Below are 8,374 nucleotides of genomic sequence, written 5' to 3' on the forward strand. Positions count from 1 at the left end.
GGGGTTGCTCAGCAGGTTGTTACTACACCACTAATCCCAATCCATCCTGCAGATCATGCAGCTATAATAGGCAATACAACTGGGATAGCTGGGATAATACAGGGATTCTGGTCCCCTGATGATCAGCAACATAAACACCCCTCCAGCCCTGCTCACACTTCAGGCTTAAAAGTCTATCCATACACGTGTCTAATTTTCAGCTTCCCTTCCTGTACTGGTGTGTCCATGACACAGAACTCTATCCTCAAACCTCCCTGAAGCTGTCCCTGGATGGGAAGAGACTCCCAAGCCCATGGAGCAAGCCTGTGGGGAGCAGAAAGAGGCCCTTCTCCACTCCTGGCTGGCAATGCAGTGGCAGCATCCCTGTGTGCGTGGGGCTGGCAGAGTCCAGCAGCTCTGGCCAGGAACCCTTGGGCACCCTTGGCATCATCACCCAGCCTGCTGCTGGGCTGAGCAGCCCTGGGGAAGCTGGAACAAGGAGGTGTGGCTGCTGCAGACACAGAGCCACACAAGAGCACCAATTACCCACTTCAGGGAGCCTTCACAGGGCTGGGCTCAGGCACAACAGGACTGAGCCATGCCCTACACTCACACCCTCAAACCACAGCCACTATTCGTCATTCCCCAGCCTCCCCCTGGAGAACCAAGTGGGGAGCTGTCATTGTCAGACAGGAAATGTTTATTTTTTCTTCCAGTTTATTTGTTCTTTCAGTATTTATAGGTTTGCGACAATGACCAGGGATTGGATAGTCAAGTTAACACCTTCCCAACCACACTGGCTGTGAGAGACATCCATCAAAAGTCATATCTTTAATGGAATGTATAAACAGCTATGTTTATAATTACTTTTTGGGAAAATGGCTAAAAATTATGAAAACAATATCAAAAGGCTTGATTCTCAGAGCGACAGGGAACAGCCCCTGAGGTGCTGCACAAGGCAGTACAGGAGCTCCTGTTGTTGTCACCATGTCTGTGGCAGGGCCCAGCTCCAGCAATCCTCATTTAACACCGGTGAAGAGACAATTCCCAAGTGGCCTGACACAGCAGAACGCTCTCACCAGTGGGGCTTTGGCCAGACTGCCACTGCCCAGGGCCCACAGGGTGTGCCAGGCTTGTCCCCAGCATCGCTGTGGGTTCCCTCCATCTGCACAGCTTTCCACCAACGCTGGAATTGCATTTTCTTCAGAGCATTTCTATCAGAGTGGCTGATCCCATGCAATCCAGAGCTGGCAGCCTGCACTCAGCCATCCATCAGGAGTGGGTAATTGATGCTATCAAGGGCCAGTTTATTCCAATCCATGCAGCACTCGGCACATCGGCATTCACCGCGGCCCGCTCCCCTGCCAGAGGGTGAGAAAACGTTATTATCTAGACAAACCCCTAATTCCAACAAATTCGATTACCCAGGCAAATGGAAATAACACAAACAAAACCATCTGAGGTTCTGAGGGCTGAATCACTAGTTTGTGGGCTCAGTTATTTATTTCCAACAGGATTTACAGCACGCGGTGGTCTCGGTTAGGGGCAGTTTGGACAGAGCAGCCTTTGGCACCTGCTCACCCAAACACGAGCCCTAATTATCCTAAAGCCTGTGCTCCAAATGCTCCTCAGAGGACCTGTCCCTTCCAGACTGGCTGCAAGAGGCTTTTCCTCTGACTCCCATCGCCTCCAGCTTGGCTGCAAAGACAGAGCAGTTGTGTGGGTCCGAGTGCGCCAGCTGGGACCGAAAAACTATTAAAATTATCATGAATGTTAAATACAAGATTTGGAAACCTTTTGAGTTTATTCTTACTCCTTTGAGGTTTTTTTTCCCAGGAGATGCTGATCACTGGAAAGGCCCTGTAAACAAGTGCAATTCTGAATGTTTTCTATCACAGTGTGATTGAGGTGGATGCTGCAGAACAGTCTCAGAAAATAAAGCTGGAATTTTTATTCCCCTGAAAGTCTTGATCTGATGAGGCAGTCTAGACCAGCTCACTGATGGACACAGGCCAGGTGACTTCTGTAGACAAGGACAAGAACTGAAATTTCAATTTTCGTTCCCAAGCAAGCAGTCAGGGCACTCCTATGAATTGAGCTCCTGAGCAAGGATGATGGATGAAGTAAACAACAGAGCTATGTGGAAAGGGCAATGTTCTTGCTTGGGGTGGGAATCACTTTCATTACAAGCCCTCCAGAGAAAATTTAAAAACAATCTCAAATTGTTTAGATTTTCTACAAATGTAGTAGTTAGAGAAGTTCCACTTTCCCTGGCAGGGCATGGACTCACAGACCCCCAGCTCAGCCTCTCAATGCAATCTCCTACCCCAAAAAGACACAGATCCCACAGAAAACCGTGGAACAGCATTCCTGCTGGCCAGCCGGGGCTTGGCACACTGCCTCTGCCCTCTGGCTTTCCCTGCACTCACCAGTTCCATGTCCCCAGCTCCCTGGCTGGGCTCCTGCAATCCCAGCTATCAGTCCCAGCCACCGGAGCTCCCAGCCTTCCAGCAGGATCATCTGGAAATGCCCAGTTTATGTTCCACACTGGGATATGTACAAAGTCCCTCCTGGGCCAGTGGCAGTGCTCTAATGAGCCCATCAATAAACCAGAGCAGCTGCTCTGAAAGAATTCAGCTGTTCCAAGATGGAAAAGTCCATTAAGTTTATTGCATGAAATGCTGGACAGGGTCTAGACAGAGGATCACTGCCAGATTATATAAACTCCCAAAGATCTGCCAAGGGAAGTGAAGGCAGGACAGGGAGTTTCAACCCATCATTACCCCCAGAGGGAAGGGAACATGCATTTACCTCCAAGAAGCAACAAGCTGGATGAGATTTGTGGGGCCAGTGCTGCCATTCTTTGGCTGGGTTTGAAGAGTGGAGCTTTGAGAGGAAAGGGAAGGAGTAAACACTTCTTAAAAGGTCACTCATGTGGGCAAAGGGACCTCAGAGAGCAGCCTCACAGGGACCGTGGCTCTGAAAGTGTTCAGAGAAAAATATGGAAATTGGAGTTAATTTGCAATATGACATGAAAATACACAAAGTGAAGCAGAACTAGAAAACCAACATCCAGTTAGCTCGTACCACAGGGATATCAATTAATGACTAACTACTTTGGTAACTGGGAAGTTTGAAATGTGATGATTTAACAAGCCACACAAAAGGCTTAAATGTTCTCAAGACATCAGTGAGGGAAAGTTCTACTTCATCTGCTCATAAACATGAGAAACCATACAGAGGATTAATTAGCAGCAATTAGGAATAAATGAGTTCTTCTCTTAATGCTTCAGGAAAGGAACAGGTGCATTTACAAGATCTCAGCCCATAGCTGGCTTGGAGTGGAACAGCCCAAACCACTGTCCCAGGAATAATTCCCCCAATTTGCCTTAGTGCCTCAATCCTTCAGGAGAGCAGTGAGCAGGAGACATGCTGAGAGATGCTTGGTTAAATAAAACACAAGTGGAAAACTCTGTGGGGTAAGTTGATACACGTTCCAAGCTTGGGGACAGAGCTGGCCCAACAGTGGGGATCGCCCAGACACCCCCAAATTGGTTCTGGCCTGGAGCAGGAGCCCAGCGTGCACTGGACAATGTCTGCTCTCACCTCCAGTTTCCCCAGCCTCACCGAGGCAATTCCTAGAAATCCTGCTGCCTGAAATCTGGCACCACAGGAAACTTGGAGCAGTGAGCCAAGACAGTGCCTGGGGCAAGGAAGAGGAGGAGGAAGAGGGTAAAAAGGAGGGGAGTGAAGAGGAAATTGTTCCAGCCACTGAGGCACATCATCCATCTGCAGGAACAGAGGAGCTGCAGAGATCCAGAAGGCTGCAGAGAGGTACCCGAGCACAATTCAGCTGCCCCAGCAGCTGCTTGATGATGGAATAAAGGCAGGAAAAAAGGGGAAAAAAACTTAAAACGGCTCAAAGAAGTCCTATTTTTAGGAAAAGCTGAGCCCTCACCCTTGGAGATGTCTGCCTGGTGATGCTGGTGGCTGGGCACTCAGACCACCAGGTGTTTCAGCTCCAGAACAGCCCTGCCTGTGCTGGGAAACCCTGCACTGGCAGCTCCAGCTCCACTGCAGGAAGGAGCCAGGCATTTTCAGCAACTACTTTTTATAACTAGCAAGATTCATCCATGGGGTAAAGATTCCCATCAAAACTAATAAATAAAATCAAGCCTACATCTTATCAAAAAATCCTTTTCTTTCCGCTCTGGGCCTGTAAATTCTCACAAAGCCAAGAAAAGAGAGAGCAATTTTTAAATGCTGCTCTGGCAATAAAATCCTGATCTCTCACAAATGGAATGCGGAACACACAACATGGGGCTATACATTATCCTGCCCAAAAACTCCCTCAGGGGAAATGAGGTTATCAAAATTTGGAGAACCTAATGCAAACGCTGATCCTTCTCCAGTGCAAATGAACACGACGGCAGGTACTGGAATGGTATTTTCCTTTACTGAAAGGAGGTTGGTTGGAATTTGAACTTGCTGAAATAGCCCCATCGCCTCTGATTTTTCATTCCTGCTGCAGGTGCTCCCCAGCACACAGCATTTATTTATGGAAAGGTTCTTTCCATGCCGTGCTGCCCTTCCCATTACAACACAAATTACTGCAGAGTTCACGGGCAAGGTTCACAGAAACACTCGAGTTAAATTTGAAAATAATTCATAATACTGCAGGGGATTGGGAAGGATAATCCAAAACCTGGAGGCTTGCAAATGAAATTCCCTCTCAAGGGAGTTTTCAGGAGCGTGGCAGGGAGGAAAGTAGCAGCCGGGGGATGCCCTGGATCCATATCCAGTGGAAGATGAGCTGGCAATGCATGGGCAGGACGCTCTCAAGAGCCACAGCCAGTCCAGCAACACTGCAAAGTGACAATTTAATACATTTTAAGATTAGAATTTAGAATTATGCTTTTTCTGCAGGTTTTTATCTGGTTTCCCACTGGAGGCTGACCTTGGTCTGACCAGAGTCTCTCCAGAGAACACCCAAGGCCTGACATATACCATCACTCCTGCCTGTGCCCATGCAGCCACTGACCCTCCGCATTTCCATGTCTCCAGTGGCTGCCAGGACCACGTCAGGACTGTCCTTAAGCAGCTGTATTTTCAATTAGGGTCAGTTTTGCTTCTCCCTGCTCAATGTCTGCTGGAAATGCCATGTCTCTCTCCAGGGTGCCACAGCCAACTGACACAGCACTGGAATATTTATTTTCATCAGCCAGGACACAATTTTACCACATTCAGCAAGAGGAAACTCAGAGAAACACAACGGAATGAGCAGGACCCTAGCTGTAATTCGAGAAGGAGGTTTCACCTCACTACCCAGCCCTGGGTGCACCCAGGGTTTCACTGACAGGGACTGCTGGATTTGCACTAAATCACTCAGAACTTCCCTGAGCTCTGCCTTGAGCAAAGGAAAAGACACAGCAATCAGAGGTGCTTATTCTCAGATAATTGTCATGGAAATCATCAGTTATAAGCTGATATATCAGCTTATATCAGTTATCTGCTGAGGAGAAAATCTGAGGATGCTAGGAACACTAGAAAAATGAGAAGGAATGAAAAATACTTATCAAAGGAAATTATTAATTCCTCGTATTCCGCAACAAAAGGAGACCCAAGAATTGTCTGACGTGACATTTCTAGACTGAAACATTATCAGGATGTTTCCCAGGTTCAAAGACTGGTTACAGCATTAAGCCTGTCTGGATTTAATCAGAGAAAACTGAGAACCCCCCCATAAATGGGTTCCCGTGAGCAAAGGGATTCAGTAACTCCTCCACCCCAGGAATTATTTTGTAGATTGACTTGTCAACAGTTTGTAACTCAACCAAAAACCCAGAGAGTATTTACATGGCTTCCCTTCCCCAGAACATCATGAAAAAAGTTTTATAGACATGCTAAATATCTGATTTAAATTATTATGAAGTGCAGTAAAGCACCATAAAACCATCAGTCACCAGTGGGAAATGAACTAAATTAAAGCTGTTTACGATTTACAGTCCAAGTTCCTGTCCAGCTGTTTAGCATTTGTTGTATCCCAAAATTAAGTGTGGAGGAAAGCCAAATTTCAGGTGTAAGAGAAGGAATACCAGTAGCACAGATTTCTTGAGCAACAGAAACAGCACAAGGGAGTCCCCATAATAGTGCCAGGGGTGAAAAAATGAAGATAAGGGAGGGGTTTTAAAAGCCAGTCCATTCCTAAACCTTTCTTGAATTTATTTTAGCCAGGAAACATACACAGATTTTTTTAGGAGCCCCATGAAAACACTCATGAAAATCTGTGTTTCAGAGAAAATTAATAGCAAATTACATTTGTCAAGCTTTACTTCTTTGTGTTGTTCACAATTAATGAGGCCTCGTGTTAGCCCTAAAATGTGGAATGATTTCTTCTGAGATCTCATGAGACATGTGAGACTTTTGGAATATCAGTCCAATTCCTGCCTTCCTGAGACTTTAAATTAATCACACTGATTACAGCTTTATTTACTCACCAAGGCCTGCTTAGTCCCTCCTTTGTTGCTGTAAAAAGCTTGTTACTCTCTTTAATTGAGCTGCTTTAGTAAACCACAAGCATTCACACTAATTATTTTCCTTGATGAGAGTGGAGTTCCTAATTACTAAAGCTCCCCAAAATCTGTCATCTGACGAGGAACATTACAGTGGCAGGTGGGGCAGTTCTGGGGTAGGAGACACGGAGCAGATGGTGCAGAAGGGAACAAGGAGCCAGCCCAGAGCTACGTGGAACCAGGAACAAGAACTCCACCAAAACCCCTGCATTTCCAGAATACACAAATGTGAATGTTATTATATTTATAGTCTTCAAATGAAAGATTAATTTGATAAAGTGTTTCATGTATATCGAAATTATTTAATCGCTCACGTTGCTTTGTTGAAGACATTTGCCTTTTAAATTTAAATTTAGAGTAAAAACTTTTTCAATTAACATTTTTTTATTTCAATGAGATACTTTTGAGCTAATTTCTCTCAACCCAATTCTAATGCAGCATTAAAAGAAAAAACCAGAAACAGTTGTTTTAACTAACAGAAAATAAAGTGCCATTTGGTCAAAAAGTCTGGGCTAGAAATAAGTGGAACATTCCAAGTGGATACACATAGTTTTTAAGTTCAACTAGTAAAATAGATACACTTATTTGCATGAAAATAATTGTATTAAAACCAGATTTAACAGGAATCTGTTTCCTGTTGGACATCCCACAGCCCAAGAATGAGGTGGTGGACAGACAGAAGGACATCAGGAAGAACCCTGGGCATGGAACTCTCATCAATCTGGAGGCACAAAAAAACTCCCCAATAGTTTGCAAATCAAACTGGTAACAAGTAAATCCAGGGAACAGAGGGAAGGTGCACTGGGGCCTGACATGAGAGTGATACAGGCAGGGCAAGAATTAGGAGCTCTAGGAGCTCCTGGATTTCTCATCCAAGTACAGACTCAGCCCAGTCTTGTTTAACTCAGGAGAACAGGCAAGTTCCCAGTTTGCAGCCACTCCGAAGCACTGTCAGGAGCTGTGAATACGTTGTTCTTGCTTGTTCACATTATTTGTGTGTTTATTCTTCTTCCTGGCAGTTACACGGGTTTTGGGTCAGTCAGAGCGCTGTAAGTGCTTGGTGAATGGGATAAAACAGCCTCTGTCGCTAGTCACACATGCATAAAATACCAATATCTCATTTTTAGCTGAACACATTAGCCAGGTCTCTTGCAGAATGGATCTGCTAACCAGATTAGATGCCATTTGAAATCTCTGGAGAGCACTCCTAAATACATTACGGGATTTGCATAACAACAGCCAATTTAAATAGCACACAGAAGGAACAGATGATGATCCACAAAACAAATCTGCATGTCTGAAAACTCCCTGCTCGCTGGCATTCATCCTGCACAGCATCACCCTCAAATTCTGCACGACGCCATCCCACATCCCAGCAAGCTAGCAGCATCCTCTGACTTCATCTCAGTGGTGCAACAATAATCTTAAATAATGGCTCTTCCGGATTAATCAGCAGGGATGGGAGCCCAGACCTCCTCTGCACAGCCCAGGCTGACACCACGAGCATCTGCAGTGTTTGGTGGTGGACAAGGAGGTGGGATCTGTCAGCAGATGTGTGTCACACTGCCCTGTGTTGATGGAGAGGGCAGAGGTGCAGGCAACAGCAGAACAGCACATCTGGTGGGTGCCTCTGAAGAACTGATGCCTTTGGAGGATACTAGGACAGTTGACATGACCAGGCTGTAACAGACTGGAGACTCAGGAGGAGCTCATCATGCCCTGTGAGATGCAAAGATGTGTCAGGTCCATTCTGCATCTTCTCTCAGTGTTATATGCCTTCAAGGACCTTATGGAAGGTTCATTTTGTTGGTGCAGAGAATGCT

The sequence above is a fragment of the Poecile atricapillus genome, chromosome 24, assembly GCF_030490865.1.
Source record: "Poecile atricapillus isolate bPoeAtr1 chromosome 24, bPoeAtr1.hap1, whole genome shotgun sequence".
Classification (NCBI taxonomy): Eukaryota; Metazoa; Chordata; class Aves; order Passeriformes; family Paridae; genus Poecile; species Poecile atricapillus.